The 20682-nt window shown below is 47.2% G+C and overlaps 1 protein-coding gene across 1 annotated transcript in view; it reads left to right on the forward strand.

The window, feature by feature from the left end:
- The window catches only part of LOC138552196 (zinc finger protein 268-like), a 135382-nt gene that overhangs the window by 98649 nt on the left and 16051 nt on the right, over positions 1-20682 (forward strand). The window lies entirely within an intron of this gene.

Genomic DNA, 20682 nt, shown 5'->3' on the forward strand with positions numbered 1-20682 from the left:
TGCGCTCACATCCTGCATTGACTGTGCTGCTTGCTATAAAAGTTCTGTTTTAGCTGCGCTCACATCCTGCATTGACTGTCCTGCTTGCTGTAATAGTTCTGTTTTAGCTGCGCTCACATCCTGCATTGATTGTGCTGCTTGCTGTAAAAGTTCTATTTTAGCTGCGCTCAGATCCTGCATTGACTGTGCTGCATGCTGTAAAAGTTCTATTTTAGCTGCGCTCACATCCTGCATTGACTGTGCTGCTTGCTGTAAAAGTTCTATTTTAGCTGCGCTCACATCCTGCATTGATTGTGCTGCTTGCTGTAAAAGTTCTGTTTTAGCTGCGCACACATCCTGCATTGACTGTGCTGCTTGCTGTAAAAGTTCTGTTTTAGCTGCTCACACATCCTGCATTGACTGTGCTGCTTGCTGTAATAGGTCTATTTTAGCTGCGCTCACATCCTGCATTGACTGTGCTGCTTGCTATAAAAGTTCTGTTTTAGCTGCTCACACATCCTGCATTGACTGTGCTGCTTGCTGTAAAGGGTCTATATTAGCTGCGCTCACATCCTGCATTGACTGTGCTGCTTGCTATAAAAGTTCTGTTTTAGCTACGCTCACATCCTGCATTGACTGTGCTGCTTGCTGTAAAAGTTTTGTTTTAGCTGCGCTCACATCCTGCATTGACTGTGCTGCTTGCTGTAAAAGTTATATTTTAGCTGCGCTCACATCCTGCATTGACTGTGCTGCTTGCTGTAAAAGTTCTATTTTAGCTGCGCTCACATCCTGCATTGATTGTGCTGCTTGCTGTAAAAGTTCTATTTTAGCTGCGCACACATCCTGCATTGACTGTGCTGCTTGCTATAAAAGTTCTGTTTTAGCTGCTCACACATCCTGCATTGACTGTGCTGCTTGCTGTAATAGGTCTATTTTAGCTGTGCTCACATCCTGCATTGACTGTGCTGCTTGCTATAAAAGTTCTGTTTTAGCTGCTCACACATCCTGCATTGACTGTGCTGCTTGCTGTAAAGGGTCTATATTAGCTGCGCTCACATCCTGCATTGACTGTGCTGCTTGCTATAAAAGTTCTGTTTTAGCTGTACACACACCCTGCATTGACTGTGCTGCTTGCTGTAAAAGTTCGCTTTTAGCTGCGCTCACATCCTGATTTGACTGTGCTGCTTGCTGTAAAAGTTCTATTTTAGCTGCGCACACACCCTACTTTGACTGCTGCTTGCTGTAAAAGGTCTATTTTAGCTGTGCACACACCCTGCATTGACTGCTGCTTGCTGTAAAAGTTCTGTTTTAGCTGCACTCACATTCTGCATTGACTGTGCTGCTTGCTGTAAAAGTTCTATTTTAGCTGCGCACACACCCTGCATTGACTGCTGCTTGCTGTAAAAGTTCTGTTTTAGCTGCGCTCACATCCTGCATTGACTGTGCTGCTTGCTGTAAAAGTACTATTTTAGTTGTGCTCACATCCTGCATTGACTGTGCTGCTTGCTGTAAAAGTTCTTTTTTAGCTGCGCTCACATACTGCATTGACTTTTCTCCTTGCTGTAATAGGTCTGTTTTAGCTGCGCACACATCCTGCATTGACTGCGCTGCTTGCTGTAATAGGTCTATTTTAGCTGTGCTCACATCCTGCATTGACTGTGCTGCTTGCTGTAAAAGGTCTATTTTAGCTGCGCACACATCCTGCATTGACTGCGCTGCTTGCTGTAATAGGTCTATTTTAGCTGTGCTCACATCCTGCATTGACTGTGCTGCTTGCTGTAAAAGGTCTATTTTAGCTGCGCACACATCCTGCATTGATTGTGCTGCTTGCTGTAAAAGTATTATTTTAGCTGTGCTCACATCCTGCATTGACTGTGCTGCTTGCTATAATCGGTCTATATTAGCTGCGCTCACATCCTGTATTCACTGTGCTGCTTGCTATAAACGTTCTATTTTTGCTGCGCTCACATCCTGCATTGACTTTTCTGCCTGCTGTAATAGGTCTATTTTAGCTACGCACATATCCTGCATTGACTGTGCTGCTTGCTATAAAAGTTCTGTTTTAGCTGCTCACACATCCTGCATTGACTGTGCTGCTTGCTGTAATAGGTCTATTTTAGCTGTGCTTACATCCTGCATTGACTGCGCTGCTTGCTATAAAAGTTCTGTTTTAGCTGCTCACACATCCTGCATTGACTGTGCTGCTTGCTGTAAAGGGTCTATATTAGCTGCGCTCACATCCTGCATTGACTGTGCTGCTTGCTATAAAAGTTGTGTTTTAGCTGCGCTCACATCCTGCATTGATTGTGTTGCTTGTTGTAAAAGTTCTATTTTAGCTGTGCACACATCCTGCATTGACTGTGCTGCTTGCTATAAAAGTTCTGTTTTAGCTGCTCACACATCCTGCATTGACTGTGCTGCTTGCTGTAAAGGGTCTATATTAGCTGCGCTCACATCCTGCATTGACTGTGCTGCTTGCTATAAAAGTTCTGTTTTAGCTGCGCTCACATCCTGCATTGACTGTGCTGCTTGCTGTAATAGTTCTGTTTTAGCTGCGCTCACATCCTGCATTGATTGTGCTGCTTGCTGTAAAAGTTCTATTTTAGCTGCACACACATCCTGCATTGACTGTGCTGCTTGCTATAAAAGTTCTGTTTTAGCTGCTCACACATCCTGCATTGACTCTTCTGCTTGCTGTAATAGGTCTATTTTAGCTGTGCTCACATCCTGCATTGACTGTGCTGCTTGCTATAAAAGTTCTGTTTTAGCTGCTCACACATCCTGCATTGACTGTGCTGCTTGCTGTAAAGGGTCTATATTAGCTGCGCTCACATCCTGCATTGACTGTGCTGCTTGCTATAAAAGTTCTGTTTTAGCTGCGCTCACATCCTGCATTGACTGTGCTGCTTGCTGTAAAAGTTCTGTTTTAGCTGCACTCACATCCTGCATTGATTGTGCTGCTTGCTGTAAAAGTTCTATTTTAGCTGCGCTCACATCCTGCATTGACTGTGCTGCTTGCTGTAAAAGTTCTATTTTAGCTGCGCACACATCCTGCATTGACTGTGCTGCTTGCTATAAAAGTTCTGTTTTAGCTGCTCACACATCCTGCATTGACTGTGCTGCTTGCTGTAATAGGTCTATTTTAGCTGTGCTCACATCCTGCATTGACTGTGCTGCTTGCTATAAAAGTTCTGTTTTAGCTGCTCACACATCCTGCATTGACTGTGCTGCTTGCTGTAAAGGGTCTATATTAGCTGCGCTCACATCCTGCATTGACTGTGCTGCTTGCTATAAAAGTTCTGTTTTAGCTGCGCTCACATCCTGCATTGACTGTGCTGCTTGCTGTAAAAGTTCTGTTTTAGCTGCGCTCACATCCTGCATTGATTGTGCTGCTTGCTGTAAAAGTTATATTTTAGCTGCGCTCACATCCTGCATTGACTGTGCTGCTTGCTGTAAGAGTTCTATTTTAGCTGCGCTCACATCCTGCATTGATTGTGCTGCTTGCTGTAAAAGTTCTATTTAGCTGCACACACATCCTGCATTGACTGTGCTGCTTGCTATAAAAGTTCTGTTTTAGCTGCTCACACATCCTGCATTGACTGTGCTGCTTGCTGTAATAGGTCTATTTTAGCTGTGCTCACATCCTGCATTGACTGTGCTGCTTGCTATAAAAGTTCTGTTTTAGCTGCTCACACATCCTGCATTGACTGTGCTGCTTGCTGTAAAGGGTCTATATTAGCTGCGCTCACATCCTGCATTGACTGTGCTGCTTGCTATAAAAGTTCTGTTTTAGCTGCTCACACATCCTGCATTGACTGTGCTGCTTGCTGTAATAGGTCTATTTTAGCTGTGCTCACATACTGCATTGACTGTGCTGCTTGCTGTAATAGGTCTATTTTAGCTGTGCTCACATCCTGCATTGACTGTGCTGCTTGCTATAAAAGTTCTGTTTTAGCTGCTCACACATCCTGCATTGACTGTGCTGCTTGCTGTAAAGGGTCTATATTAGCTGCGCTCACATCCTGCATTGACTGTGCTGCTTGCTATAAAAGTTCTGTTTTTAGCTGTGCTCACATCCTGCATTGACTGTGCTGCTTGCTGTAAAAGTTCTGTTTTAGCTGCACTCACATCCTGCATTGATTGTGCTGCTTGCTGTAAAAGTTCTATTTTAGCTGCGCTCACATCCTGCATTGACTGTGCTGCTTGCTGTAAAAGTTCTATTTTAGCTGCGCTCACATCCTGCATTGATTGTGCTGCTTGCTGTAAAAGTTCTATTTTAGCTGTGCTCACATCCTGCATTGACTGTGCTGCTTGCTGTAAAAGTTCTATTTTAGCTGCGCACACATCCTGCATTGATTGTGCTGCTTGCTGTAAAAGTTCTATTTTAGCTGTGCTCACATCCTGCATTGACTGTGCTGCTTGCTGTAAAAGTTCTATTTTAGCTGCGCACACATCCTGCATTGATTGTGCTGCTTGCTATAATAGGTCTATAGTAGCTGCGCTCACATCCTGTATTCACTGTGCTGCTTGCTGTAAACGTTCTATATTAGCTGCGCTCACATCCTGCATTGACTTTTCTCCTTGCTGTGATAGGTCTGTTTTAGCTGCGCTCACATCCTGCATTGACTTTTCTCCTTGCTGTAATAAGTCTGTTTTAGCTGCGCACACATCCTGCATTGACTGCGCTGCTTGCTTTGATAGGTCTATTTTAGCTGTGCTCACATCCTGCATTGATTGTGCTGCTTGCTGTAAAAGTTCTATTTTAGCTGCACACACATCCTGCATTGACTGTGCTGCATGCTGTAATAGGTCTATTTTAGCTGCGCACACATCCTGCATTGACTGTGCTGCTTGCTGTAATAGGTCTATTTTAGCTGCGCACACATCCTGCATTGACTGCGCTGCATGCTGTAATAGGTCTATTTTAGCTGCGCACACATCCTGCATTGACTGTGCTGCTTGCTGTAATAGGTCTATTTTTGCTGCGCACACATCCTGCATTGACTGCGCTGCTTGCTGTAATAGGTCTATTTTAGCTGTGCCCACATCCTGCATTGACTGCGCTGCTTGCTTTAATAAGTCCATTTTAGCTGTGCCCAAATCATGTATTCACTGCACTGCTTGCTGTAATAGGTCTATTTTAGCTGCGCACTCATCCTGCATTGACTGCTCTACTTGCTGTAATAGTTCTATTTTAGCTGTGCCCACATCCTGATTGGTTTTTCTGCTTGCTGTAATAGGTCTATTTTAGCTGTGCCCACATCCTGATTGGTTTTTCTGCTTGCTGTAAAAAACCTATTTTGTTGTTCTAACATCATGATTGATTTTTACTACTGTGAGTAAAATAGTTTTTGGTGTGTGCACACTCCTGCTTTCATGTGAATGTGCTGATTGTTACCACCCTCTGCCCTCTTTTCTTGTATGTTAACTGTGCCCTCACCCTCTTCATTTCCCAGTGTCTCTTCCCTTATCCTGTTTGTGTCTTCCTGAGCGCTTGCTCCCTCCTTGCCTACCTCTCCCACGTTCCTCAACTACTCTGCCTGGTTAAGTGTACCACACTCTGTGCCCCTCACTGTGGCCCTTTCTATCTCCCCATCTTCTCTAACTGTTTCTCCATCTCCTATCCTTCACCTCTTACTAAATCAGGCTGGAAGAAACTCAAGAAGGACATAATGGCCTCCAACCCAGGCCTTCCTATCTCTGACACCTACGTCAGTGCTTCTGCCAAATAGACTTTCATTGACGTACTCTTTGTCAATCTCTCTCCTGACCTATGGACTCTCCATATGCTGCTCTGCTCTCTCCTTACTCTTCCTCACCCATAAATGGTGGCACACGCTGGGAGGCCTTTCTTGCTCCTCTTCCACCTCCAGGGCCATCATAAATGTCTATCGAAATGGTACCATCTTGGTACAAGGGCCTCATCCGAACCTCTTACTTTTTGATAAGCTCTTTCCTCGCCTTATCAACTTTCCTCTTTCCTCCTCACAGGCTCCCTTGCCACCTGCTTCTGTGGCCACCCAGGCTCCTTTGCCAACTATGCCCTCCTTGGCTACATTGCCCCCTACCAACCTCACCACCTCACACACAACTCCCCCATTTTCGCTCTCAACTGTACAGGCTCCCTTGCCTACTCGCACTACACTGACAACCTCGCCAGCCTCTTCCACCCTCCTGCCCCGGCCACCCATTGCCACTGCATCTGGAGGTCCCTTGCCTCCTGTGGGCCCTCCCACACTGGCTCCCTTGCCTGCACCATCCCCACTGACACCCTTGTCATCCTTGCCTCCCCTTACCTCTTATCTCTCAGGCACTCTTGCCACTTACTCCTGGTCCTTGATGTTCTTGCTCTGACGGAGACATGGTTTAAGGACAGCTCTGTCACAAGTTTTGACACACTTCTCCCGGAAGGCTGCAAGATCCTCTCCGTGCCCAGGCCCAACAGGCCAGGAGGAGGAGTAGCCCTGATCTTTCCTGAGTGGATCCCTGTTTCTATTATTCCTACTCAGGTCTACTCCTCCTTTGAAAGCCTGGCCTGCAGGCTCTCTCTCTCCCCTGTCGCCTCTCTTACTCTAGCCACCTTCTATCGGCTGCTGGGCCAGTCCACCCTCTTCCTCCTGGAATAGGCTGGCCTGGCCTCTTCTCTTCTCCTCTTTCCAACTCCTCCTTCTGGGGGATCTTAAAATCCATCTTGACTCTCCGGACTCCTCAGGACCTTTCCACAACCTGTGTGACTCCCTTTCTCTTTCCATTCTACCCTCTGGTCCAACGCACACTGCTGGCCACACCTTGGATGCTCACATCTCCACAGACATCCCACTCTCTATTCCTCTAACTACCTCACTCTCATGGACTGATCACTCTCTTCTCACTTGAAGCTCTCTTTCTTCTTTAGCACTGGCACAGCCTACACCACCTCCTGCCTTCAAGGACATGCAACCCATGGCAAGAGTGTCAGTGGCTGCCTTTGCCTCCACCTACCCTTCTCCTTCTAATCCTGCGGCTGACTCCCATCCTGATACAGCCCTCTCTAATTTTCACCGTTCCATCTCCAACACTCTTGACACTCATGAGGGTCCGACTGAAGCCTACCAAAAAGTGCAACTATTGGTACGACTCCGATCTGGCTGCCCTTAAGCGAAAGTGCAGAGCAGCGGAACGGAAATGGGGATCTTCAGTTGCACCCTCTAACAAACTGGCCTGCCGCCTTCTTCAAAGACAATATAGACTCTGCATCTGCTCCAAGAAAAGAGTCTACATTCGAGCCTGACTCTGTGGCATCTAATAACACGGCCAAACTTTTTAAAAGTCTGCAAGGAGCTGGCCAACCCTACTGCAGCCACATCCTCTACTGCACCCACCCAGGCCCTTTGCTCAGCCCTGGCCTCACATTTCACCACCAAAACACAGGACATCCTGTCCTTTCTTCCGCTCCCCCTCCTATAGCAACATTGACTGGACCCCCTTTTTTATTTTTTTTTTATTTATTTGATTTAGTTGAAGTAAATCAACCTATCAAATAAAATATTTTGGAATTTAAAAGCGAACAAAACTTTTTTTCCCCATTTTCCTATATACAATAAAACACATAAAGAAAAACACATGACTTTAAACGATACAAGGTGTGACCAACAATACATCAGCTATACGTAGTCATAGATATCAGCATGTAAATATTCATCACAATATGATTTTAAAAAATGAGGCACAAACGAAAAAACAGTGTGAATCGCAGACTTCAAATTGGTTGACATCAGGACTGTTGATGAATTCACTGAGTTTCCAGATTTAAACTTGATAGAAAATTAACAGTGGCAATTTGCAGGGGTAAATAACCAGAACCTAGTATTAACGACCAGGTCAAATCTTTTGGAACAAGGCATAAATATTTACAATGGGCCTCATTACAAATCAGGCGGTCCGCAAATAACGGTGGTGGTAAACCCGCTGCCACCGTTGTTTGCTAGACCGTCTGATCCCGACTCCTGCAGGCGGGAGGTGATGTTCCCGCCAGGTCTGACCTGGCGGGTTTAACACCGCCCGCCTGCAGGCGGACGAGGATACACCGGCAGCATCACGAGATGCTGACGGTGTTTCCATGATTCCCATTGAGTCCCATTGGACTCAATGGGAATGGGGATTAACACTATTCTGCCTCCGTGATTCCCGGGAAACCGGGGTTGTAATGCCCCGTTAATTCCGGGAATCACGGAGGCGGAATGGTAATACGAGTCGGCGGTAACCAGGTGGTTTTACCACCTCGGTTACCGCCGGACCCGTAATGAGGCCCAATGTCTGGCATAGTGAGTTTCCCGCAATGGCCAGAGGTCCTTACATTCTGTGATAAGATGCACCAAGGTTTCGCGAGTGTCCATCGACATGCAAAAGCGGCAAAAATTCTCTGAGGGGCTCAAGAGTTTCCTTTTGGCCTGCAGATCTCGTGTGACCCATAAATTAAAACGCACTCTTAAAATGTTGTTGCGAAATTCATGTGAAGGGCAGCGAATTAAATAAGCTGGTAAGGTGCGTATTTTTTTATGTGGGAAGCGAAACTCAGCATCTTGATACAAAAGACATGCTGTTCGTGTGAGAGACCAATCTGCGTGATATCATTTTAATTTAGCTTTGTTTGGATTTTGCAGTAGTAAATCCAGTGAAATATCTGCCGAGGTTACCCCGCGATAAACACTCAACAGCCAGGATTTGATAAACAACTGTTTTGATGAGAAAATATATGATGAAAGATGTTTTAACAGAACTTGCAGAGTGGTAGAAAGCAAGCCTTTCCTGAAAAAGGAGCATTGACGCCAGTTGAAAACAGCCTGCAAGGAAACTAAACCAAGTTTGTATCTTATCCAGGCAACTGGAATGCAATTTGGGAGGTGTAATATTCGGTGCCAGTATTTTGCTTCCCATTTCGCAAATTGTAAGGAAGGATTATCCTGAAAGGTTTCAAGACCGTACAATAGAGCTAGGGTAGTTTTCATGGTCCAGAAATGCCAGGCTGGCAAGATGGAAAATTTGCCATATTTATGCATAAGGATGCTGGCTTGTGAGATAAATGATGTAAGCCTTGTCTCTAGGCGTGTAATATGGCCTATTGGGTGAACTGAACTCTCGAAAAGAATGCCAAGGTAGGTGTAATGCGGCACCATATTTATAGGAATATGATTGAAGGACCACACATGAGGTAGCGGGCCACGCCGCCTTGGGGAGTATGCCATGATCCACACATGGGATAGCGGGCCACGCCGCCTTGGGGAGTATGCCATGATTCACACATGGGATAGCGGCCACGCCGCCTTGGGGAGTATGCCATGATTCACACATGGGATAGCGGCCACGCCGCCTTGGGGTGTATGCGATGATTCACACATGGGATAGCGGCCACGCCGCCTTGGGGAGTATGCGATGATTCACACATGGGATAGCGGGCCACGCTTCCTTGGGGAGTATGCGATGATTCACACATGGGATAGCGGCCACGCCGCCTTGGGGAGTATGCGATGATTCACACATGGGATAGCGGGCCACGCTTCCTTGGGGAGTATGCGATGTTTCACACATGGGATAGCGGCCACGCCGCCTTGGGGAGTATGCGATGATTCACACATGGGATAGCGGGCCACGCCGCCTTGGGGAGTATGCGATGATTCACACATGGGATAGCGGCCACGCCGCCATGGGGAGTAGGCGATGATTCACACATGGGATAGCGGCCACGCCGCCTTGGGGAGTATGCAATGATTTGTGTTTTAGGAGTGTTTATTTTCAATTCATTGTTTTGAGTGTAAGTAAAAAAAGCATTCAACAATCGTTGTAAACCGACTTGTGTTCTGGAGATAAGCACTAAATCATCAGCATGTAGAAGAGTCTGAATTGGATGATTATTTAATTTAAGGGAGTCCGAAATCACAGTGGACAATTCATATCTAACGTCTTGAATGAAATAATTAAAGATTGCCGACGCCAGAAGACAGCCTTGTTTAAGGCCTCGTGAGGTGTTGATCTGTTTCGAAAGCGCACCATCTAACGAAAGGCAAACTTTAATCGAGGTTCCAGAATGCAATGCATGTATCACATCTAGTAGAGTTGCAGGACATTGGTCTCTACGCAGCTTCGCTAATAGGAGCACACGGCTCACTGAGTCAAAAGCAGCGTTGAGGTCAACGAACGCAAATAATACTTGTTTCTGCAAATGACATTGCATTTTAATCGAGTTTAGAGCGAATAAATTAATTGATGTTCCCATTCCTGCGACAAAACCCGTTTGATGCGGGTCACGCAAGTGTGAGTGTAAGGTCCAGTCATTGAAGTCTGCAAGAATCATTTTGGCGAAGACTTTCCCCGGTGCATCTAGGAGGGCGATAGGCCGATAGTTAGCTGGGAGACTACGATCACCCTTCTTAAAGATAGCAATGATGATAGATGTCTTCCAGGAACTAGGAATCACGTGAGTGAGTAAGATGCTCTTAAAGAGGATATAAAGGATATGGGCCCATTCATCAGGATGTGCCTTAAGCATAAAGTTAGAGAGCCCATCTGGTCCTCTCGCTCTAGATGAACTGGCTTGCATAATGATGGAACAAATTGATAGTTCAGATAACTTTAGCTGCCAAGGTGAGTCAGCTGAGGGAATATACATCAAATTATCAAAGACTGGATCAGCATATAAGGCGGAAAAATGGGTGATCCAGTCAGATTCCAGGACGCTGTTGATTTGCGCGTCACCCTGAAGATTGTAGCTTTGGTCATTTAGTAATTGCCACATCATCGCCGAGTTTTTATTTGACATGGCAGCTTGCATGGAGATACTGTCACGCTGATACTGAGACACTTGTTTACTCCTGAGCCAGTTTTTATAACGGCATTTGGCAGTTTTTAAGAGTTGCCAGCTTGAGGGGTCATTCACAGATGGTATTTTATTTCTGAGCTTTCTGTAATCGGCTTTGATACGCTGGGTTTCAGCGTCGAAGATATGTGGATGGCAGACACGATTATGGCGCAAGATGCTAATGGTTTGCACCGTTATATTGCAACGCATTGCCTTCTAGGATGTTTGTGAGAGACACAATCTTGCCTGAGTTCCATCGAAGACGACTTCTGGCTGAGTTTACTGTTGCTACAGCATGTAAGACCTGTCTGGATGAAACTTCTCCAAAGTTCCATGTGATCTGCACAACAAGTAATCTATGATCGCTCTTGGGGTGATCACTAAAGGAGAGATGTTGGACATTTTGGAACAGATTAGGGCTCACATAGATGTAATCAAGTGTGCTTGTACTATTCCCACGCTGCCACGTGTAATTGGAAGGTACATCTCCCTTAACAGAGCCATTTAACATATGGAGATTACGATCATACATGATGCTTGTCCATTTCTTAGCTGTCCAGGATATGCCAGGTCTATCTCGACAATCCAGATTGAGATCTCGTGCAATGATGGTATGAGTGATGGTATGTCTGGATATGATTAAATCCAAGGTCCCATTCAGACCTTCATAGAATACAACATCGGACATGGTGGCAGTGTTGCGATAGACATTTACTAGGCCCAATTCTTGGGGGTGGCCCAAGATTAATACTAAGTGAATTTGAGCCCCTACCGAGGCCCAGGGTTTAATGCTAAAGCCACTAGCACCATGCACTCCCACTAAGAGACCTGACGATTAACGACCACTACTCGCGATTGCATGGAGGAAAGTAGTCTCATAGCCATCCCAAATGGGGCACGTAGTGAGCCAGGTTTCTTGTAGGGCTATCAGATGATGAATGCTTGATAAGTTGTCAATAGAAGAGTGGAAATGGGAGTGATCCCTTGATTCCAGCTTAAAAGCTGAATGGTATCTTTGGCGCAGACTGTTAATGGTTACTGCTGTTGGCTGGCTTCACTTTCGGGCTCATACAGCCTCATTACACGTTGTGCGGTAAGGGAATACCGGTAACGGTAAAGAATTACCGGTACCGGTAATTTCCTAAGCCAATCACGACCCGGACCCACCGCTATCAGCGCACCCGTTAATTACGGTGCCACTAATAGCGGCAAGGCCGGTATTAACCCCCAGGCTGGAATTAGCGCCATGGCGCTAATACCAGGCCATCACAAGCCATGCGGACATGGCATTAGCGGCATGGAAAACACCCATAAACCCCTTACCGACATGGCGCTAATAACGGCATCGAAAAGCACCCGTTAAGAGACCTGAGCAGTGTACCCATCTACCACAGGTGGACACAATCAGCACACGTGCATGCAATGGAGACAGGCAGCACAAAAGAGCACACCACACCCCTACCCACACCCCTTCCTACACCAAGATGGTCCCCATAGCAGCAGCATGACATGACGGGCTTGACTACATGATAGCAGTGCAGCACCAACAACAACAGCCCGCACCAGAGGTGTCCCGTAGCAGGTACCCATTCCTCACACCATACAGGCGATGCCAGCTATCCACTGAGGAGGTGGCTCCTAACCCCTGTACGGAACCCACAGAACCAGCAGGAAGAGGACAACAATATTGCACATCCCTGTACCTGCGTCGTGATAGAGCTGGCAGTCAGCCTTCCAATGACAGTGCTCCGCTGCCTAAGCAGCCTGGGTGAGGCACTCCTGTACAGCCGTGTCAAAGTGGCAAAGATAACCATGGCATGTGTAGAGCATCAAAAAATGTGCATATGATGGAATGTGCCAATGCCACCTGAAATTGACATGCAACCACCAGAAGAGCATGATGTGGATGGGGATGAGTACGGGTGGAAAGCCCCGGCAGGACATGCAAGAGGCAATGCCAAGGAGGCACACGATGTGCGTCAGCATCTGATTCTGAAATCCCATCAGGCACAAAGGTGAAAAAGCATGGACGGAGATGCATATTGTTGCCCTGGTGCATGTTTTGAGTCCCACAAAGGACCCTGTCCAAGATAAATGACACATACGCAATGATGGATACCACCCTTGTGTTTCAACTTCAGAACAGTGTATATTGAACAGAATGTGATAAGAAGTGCAACACCCCAACACACCCAAATGCACCCTTACCCCCCTCCCCCCCAAAACACCCAAATGCACCCTTACCTCCCTCCCCCCCAAAACACCCAAATGCACCCTTACCCTCCCCCCCAAAACTCCCAGGTGAGTCTTATGGTGTCTACGTTTCCTGCCCCACATGTGCCACCTGGTCCTTGGTGGACCTAAGCCTCAGGGCCTCCACCAACATTGGGTTGGTGTGATGTGGGGCGCCTCAGGTTGCGCAGAGAGCGGCGCAGGGGGCTGGTCTGCTGGGAACTCGCTGAGGAGGAGGTTCCCGGTCGATCCTGTGTTGGGGGTTGGTGATGCTGCTCCATGATGTCCCCAATACGTAAAATGGCCTGGCGGAGTTGGCCCATTTCCTGGTATATCCTGTCAGTGCAGGCCTCAATGGCCTCCTTTGTTTGCCCTGCATATTTGTTGAGGTCATCCCTTAGATGGCCTGTCTCGGCCACATGCTGGGCGACCAGCGCAGTAATGTCTTCCTGCCTCCGGGTGATGGTTGCAAGGTCAGGCAGGGTGGTAGGTGCTGCTGGGCTGGACGGTGCGCCCTGGTCTGTGCTTCCGACATCCGGTGAGGAAACCTGAGGGCTCCATGCACCTTCTACAGTGTGGGTGTCATGTGCTCCCTGGTTAGCAGATCCGGACGTTGCCCTTGGACTCCCCTCAATGGACCATGTTGGGCTGGGGGTATGGATTAGTTGTAGGACGTCAATTGCGTCCTCCTCGTCAGTGGGCGGTGCGGTGGCTGCTGCCTCCCCAGTTGAGCTGGTGGCAGCGGAGTGCGTGCCCTCCGTGCTCATCTCAGCAATGATGGGGCACACTGGCGTGGGTTCAGCTACAACAGGAGCCGTGCCCTCAGGCTGTGATGAAATGGTGCTCCTGCCGCCCTTGGCCCTCTGCAGATGGACTGTCCTCCCAGTTCCCGTGGAGTTATGGCGGTGTCACCTTTCTCATGCATCCTGGCTTTTTTGGCTGCTGGCGGAGTACGTGCTGCAGTGCTTGTGTCTCCAGTGTCTGTCAGTGATCCTGTGGAGGACATAAATCATCGTTAATGGGTCTAGGTGCCTCATGCAGAATGTTCACGTCATGCTGCTCTATGCATTGGGGACGATTTATCAGTGATTCTTGTAATGGGCATGTCAGGTTGGTCATGCATTGATGGGTCTGTATTGCACGTGTATATGGTGATGCATGCATGCATGTATGTGTGTGGCTGGATCAATGGCCTGGTCATCGACACATGTTTGGGGTACCCCCTCACCCTTCATTGTGCATTGTTTGACGTATACACTCACCTCCATCAGATGAGATGGCCACACCATACTCCATATCTCCGACCCCCTCTATGGCTTTGACTCCTATTGTGGAGGCACATGTCTCCTCCCACTCCTTCATCTTCAGAGGTGATTCTGCGCCACCTCCTGTGGCCATTGCAAGGTTGCGGTTGACAGATAGGATATTCCGCACACGGAGCCGGAGGTCGTCCCACCTCTTGCGGCAGTCCTTCACACTGCGGGTGGTAGTGCCCACCGCACTAACTTTGCGGGCAACATCATCCCAGATGGCCTTTTTCTTGATGATAGCCTCCCGGCGCATATCATTGGCGAAGACGACTTCGGCATTGGCTGCAAGTGTGCTAGTCAGCATTATGAGCCCCTCAGATGTAAATTTCTCTTTCCGCTGACGATCTGAGTTTTTTTTTAGGGCCTTTGACATCTTCGGGCAGTCCTGGATGGTTTCTTGTCGGAGTTCTCCGGAAAGAGGTCCTGGATGCAGAGGATGGCAATGGATTGTGTTTTTAAAGATGGCCGCTGTTTTCTTTCCCGTTCCTGTGCGATGACGCTATTTCTGGTTCCGCTTTTTAACGGTGTCCGCTAATAGCGGTGACCGCTATTTGCATGTTGCGTGAGGGAGGAGGTGCGATCAGCACTTTGGTCGAGGCCGGTAATGGGCATTTTGTTGACTTTTGCGGCATGGCAGTAAAGTCATTTATGGCATGGCGCTATGCTCGTGTCCGCGAACTCGTAATGCGACGCTATTAGCGGTCTTTTGCGAGGGCGGACACGCGAATAGCGCCATGCCATAAAATTCCAATTTTTACCGCACAACGTGTAATGAGACCCATAGTTTTGTCTCTGCACTCCCTGATAGATGTGTGATTTCCGACTGATGTTTTGGGGATTTGAATGGGCTTGTTCAGGTTCCTCTGCTTTGAGAAAGCCCATGCTAAATAGTTGCATTCTGCATTGCCAAATGGAATCTCGGACCAGCCCAGAAGGGATCCACAGTCTGACTACTGAGCATGTGAATTCAGAGATAAATTCAATTTGGTCTATGTCATGAGAGGACAGGTTTCGTAGCTCAGCGACGTCTCTGAATAGATTCAGAACACTTTGCCGGTTCAGATCGTAACATGGAAAGTTTCCCTCTCTACATTTTAGGATGAGAGTAGAGAAGTGCCCACGGCGAGGATTCAGGTGACGAGAGACTGAATGTGTATTCGATTTCTCCGGAGCCCACTGCAAATGTGAATTAGCAACATTTGTGCTAGCTTGGGCATGGTTCCCATCTTGCTGTGTAGTAAATTGAATATGGGAAGGCTGCTTGCTAGACTTGGCTGCAACAGGAAAGAAGGAATTTTGCGCTTTGGCTAAGCTAATCGCCAGATATTCATCTATTTTTTGTTTAAAATTCTCCAGCTGATCCAATGTAGGGGGAGCATTGGAAATATCTGCCAGGTTCTGCTGACCCCGGGTGCTGGAGGTTTTAGCAGAAGCCACAGCAAGTGGAATTGGGGGTTGGACAGGTTGAATAGCTGCAGCTAATGAATGATTTGTAGTGTTGGTCAGAAAGGGGCCCATCAAAACAGGATTGTGGACGTTTGAAAACAATCTCACATGAGCAGCGTTTCGTGCTTTTAAAGAGGCAAGTTGCTTGTCTGCCTCAATATTACGATCTATAGATAAAACTAGCTGAGACAGAGGGGAAAGGGGGACACCAGATCGTGTGATATTAGCTTGTTGAACCATTCTCGGGGGCATCAAGGAATGCACAGGGGGAAGGAATTGGTAGGGCTGGTTGGGACACAGCTTGTATGGGAATGACCGGGGGCAGGCCAACCAGCACTGATGGGGCCAAGGAGAATGCTAAAGGAACATGGACTTGTTAAGAAACAGCTGGCACATTGTCTGTTGGAGCAGTAGATTTACCCAAGGCCTTGAAGAATGAATTCAGTGTTTTTTTAATTTGCTTGAGATTAGCCATATTCTTTGTTTTTTTTATTGCAAGAGGCTTTTTTGGTGCAACTTTTGGGTTTCTTGCTTTAAGGGCGTCTAGGTGGCTAAATCCCTGTCCTGTTTTGCGCTCGGGGATAGGCACTGAAAGCCCCCGGGTCGCCTCTGGCACAAAATATTGTGGTGGTTGGACTGGGGGTACATGCCCTTGGACAGGGGACTGAGTGTGACTCATATGAGTGATTGGTCGTATAATGCCAGTGATCAAGGGCAAAGCACATGCCTCTGTAGGTAACACTTCTACAGCAATGGGAGTGGGTACATTAGTCAGGTCAGATTTACACCCAACCGCCCCGACTAGTGATTCATTTATCAACCTTTCCCCAATAGTTGGTGACACAATTTTAAACAATGAAGAATTATAATGGGCCAACATCCACTTCATCAAATCATCAAACTGTTTAGATTGGTGAGACACTTTTGTGTCCAACGATTCGAATAGTTTACACAGTCTCATGATAGTAGTATTAATAGCAATCAACGCCGGATGAATCATGGTTGAGTGTTGTAGAAATAGATCTGAAGGGACTGTTTTGGATATTCTGGGTGTGGGTAAGACAAACAAATGAAGCATAGAGTTTTTAGAGTTCTGAGAGTGTTGTTGAGATAAGGTAACTTTACTGTGCGAAGGGTCAACAGTGGAATGATGGTGAGCTCTCCATACAATCGGAGAATCACATTGGCTGGCATGAATGGATAAACCAGTTTGATCTTGCACTAGTGAGGGAAAAGTGATCGGGGAAATGGCAATGCGGGAGGAAGAGAGGCGTGGGCAATTTTTGGTGGAGGCTAACATTGTGATGTCAGATAGAGGACGCGGATTGACTCTTACACATGGAGTTCTTAGTGGGATTGATATATCGTGTGCATGAGAGCCTTCTGGTTTATTGCTGTTGCCTAGATGGGAGATTGACATTGATGAGATAGAAACAATAGATTCATCAATCTTATCGTCAAAGGTAAATTTTGGTTTTGTGGATAACGAAGTGCCTGTTGAAATTAGTGAGTGGGCAGTGTAGAAGTCTTGGGGTTGCACTACAAACGCATCATGACTGATTTGAGTCGATTGACTCGTCAGTATTTCGGATAGGCTTGGGATGTTAGACGGCATATTTGTAGTACGCCTAAATGCCATAGTTATAATAAGCCTGCCGGCAGACATAAGATACAGGTCACAAGGCTGGATTAGTTACAAGTTGACTGGCACAGGAGCAATTTGGAAGAGCAGAAATGAGCAGTGTGATAATCCAAGTACCTGTGTCAACAGATGATTCACGGTCACGTCTACGTTCACGGGACATGTGTTACAAGAAAACAACAGAAAGAAAAAAGTTATAATTAATTAGGTGTTCGTACAAATAATAAGCATTAATGAAACACCTCAATTGAAACCTGAGAAAAACATACAATTATTAATGGAGACAACTTCCGGATGTCCCAACAAACAATAATGTGAATACTAGAAGGAATAATACTGACGCCTGGGCCCCACCCGGCGCACCGCGAACAGCAAACAGTACTTGTGGTACTTGCACAAGTGTGCAGCGCGGGTGCGCAGACCCCCGGAAAGATGAAGGGGCAGGTTGGGGCGTGGCCACCATGGGGGAGGGTTCGGCAGACAGTTGTCCTAAAAAAGGAAAAGAAAAAAGAAAGAACAAATTAAACACAAAGAAAGGGAAAATGAGGAGAGTGTTTTCTGAGTTGATTCACTGTGCTAACAAGCACAACGTGCAGGAGGCACAGAACGTGCGAGCACAATTTACACACTTCAGGCACAAAGTGCCAAAACACTCACCTTTTTTTCTTTCCTTCTTAGAAGGACAGGCAAGCCGCAGTGTTGCCTCTAAAGACGTCCTCCAGGCCGTCGTTCAGTCCCGCTGCAGACTTCCAGGCAAAGTCCAAAACGCTGGGAAGAGCCGCTCGGCGTGGCCGTCCAGCAAACAGTACTTGTGGTACTTGCACAGGTGCGGACCCCCTTTCGTTCACAAAACCTTCACCCGTCTATTCCAGCAAACTATTGCTAGAACTCCATCACCCCTTTCCTGGGAAAACTCCTGGAGAAGCTGTCTATTACCCAATTTACTCTCCACACTGAATCTGTTGGTTGTCTTCATGACCATCAGTCTGGCTTTAAAGCGGCCAGATCCATGTAAACTGCTCTTCTGAACACCTGTGAAGACCTGCTCTCAAATCTCCCTCTGTCCTCATTCTTCTTGACCTCTCTTCTGCTTTCGATACGGTAAACCACAACATCCCAATATGATATGATATGATAGGTTATTTATAACTTGCTTAACACCCAGAGGTTTCTAAGCATGGACCCGGGGATCAAACCTGTGTTGCTCCGTGTCGTCTTGCTTCCAAGGTGAGCATGTTGCCCCTGAGCTATCCTCCCGAGACTGTGGTGGGAGTGTGAGTGGTTGCAAACTGTCAGAGGATGGGTGATGCCCCTGAGCTATCCTCCCCAGACTAGTCTCCCTGATCACCCGTCTCCCTGATACCCTGGGCATCACAGATCAGGCCCTGGCATGGCTCCCCTCCTTTCTCTCTGACTGGCCCTTCCAGGCAGAACTTGGGCCCTTTCTCTCCTCTATCACACTCTCTACTTGTGGTGTCCCCCAGGGATCTAACTTGTCCCCCAGGTTCTTCACTATCTACATGGCCCCCTTGGCCCACAGGATCGCTACTTTTGCCTCTAACTTTCAGTGTTATGCGGATGACACGCAGCTCTCTTTCAGGCTACCCTCAGCCTCCTCCTCCTCGCTCATCCCTGACTGTCTATCCACAATTCAGTCCTGGTGTGCTTCTAACGATCTCTGCCTGAATGCCAGTAAGACTGAGATTGTCCTCATTGGGACCTCTGCTCTCGCTTTACGATTTTCCTACTGGCCGGCCACCCTTGGCCCTGAACCCTCACCTACCAATGAGGCAAAAAATCTTGGAGTCATCTTCGACTCCACTCTCTCCTTCTCTTCGCACATCTCAGACGTCTCTAAAAAGTCCCACTACCAACTGCACCTCCTCAAAGTTATTCTACCTATTCTCACTTCCCCAGAAGCTCACTGCCTCATGAGCCCTGGTTCCCTCTAGGCTGGACTGTTGCAACAGCCTCTTTTTCAACCTTCCTACTTCTATTCTCTGTCCTCTACAACTCATTCAGAAAAGAACAGCAAGACTTAATTTTGGCCTCAAGCCCTGAGACTGCATCTCTCTGGCACTGAAATCCCTCCACTGGCTCCCTGTGGCTGCAAGTATCAGGTTCAAGACCCTCTGCAGAATCCACAAGGCTTTCTGGGGCCAGGGCCTGCACTTTCTACAACGCTCTCTCCCTAAATACTCTCCCTCTAGAGTCCTCCACTCGTCCTCCTCCAACTCTCTGCGGGTGAGCTGTTTTCACAAACAGAGTTTTGGGGGTAGATCTTTATCCCCTGCAGGTGCTTCCCTCTGGAACAGCCAACCTGCTTCTCTCTGTCTTGAGCCGGAGCACTTAAGTTCCGGAAAATCCTCAAGACCTTCCTCTTCTCTTCCTCCTTCTCTCTTCCTCTACCCAGCTAAGCTTCATTCTTTTTCCCCCACCCTCCTTCCTCCTTCTCCCCCCTAACTGCTCAGTTTTTGCTCACTGGTTGCCTGGTTCACCTCTAGAGTCTAACAGGTCTGAGTCCCCCCGCCAGTTTTTGCACTTGCCTCCAGGCCACTGCACTATGTTTCAGCAATACTGTACTTTCTGCTTGCTCGCTATGAGGGAGGCAACCTTTCTGCACTTAACCCAGGGCCCTGTTGAACAGGACAGGGTTGTTCCCCCTTCACCCCATCTTCCTCACACCTCTGTCTGTACACATACACTAACTAAATGTACTAGGACTAGTAAGTTTGTCCTGTCCCCCCTCACCACCTTTCCTGCCCCCCCCCCCAGCTGGTCAAAACTCTAAAACTTCATGCACTAGGAGAAATGCTGTGAGGCCTAGTATGCTAGTGGTCATTTGATCTCTCCTGTATATATTTAAATATTGAAAACACAAAAACCTAGCCAATTACACAGTAAAGTAAGTATGAATTGTATTGTGTGTTTTGAGGTTCGATAGCAAAATTGTATTTTGATGTTAATGAAAGTCCCCATTTCCTGGAGCTATTACTACCTGATTGGTATGCCAATGTTATGATACAACAGTGCAGAGAGACAAGGACTCCATGCTAAATTCTATACCTAATCTCATGGTGAAATGGTTATTTATGTAGCGCTTTTGGCAAAGCGCTGTACAAACAACATATTTATAACAATTATCACCAAACTCAAGTCGGTACTCTTATCAACCTCAAAAGGGTGAAAGGCTGAATTGGCCTTGCCGGGATTTGAACCTACAACCTACAGATCACGCA

Source organism: Ambystoma mexicanum, chromosome 1q (assembly GCF_040938575.1).
Source record: "Ambystoma mexicanum isolate Mex_15411 chromosome 1q, UKY_AmexF1_1, whole genome shotgun sequence".
Taxonomy (NCBI): Eukaryota; Metazoa; Chordata; class Amphibia; order Caudata; family Ambystomatidae; genus Ambystoma; species Ambystoma mexicanum.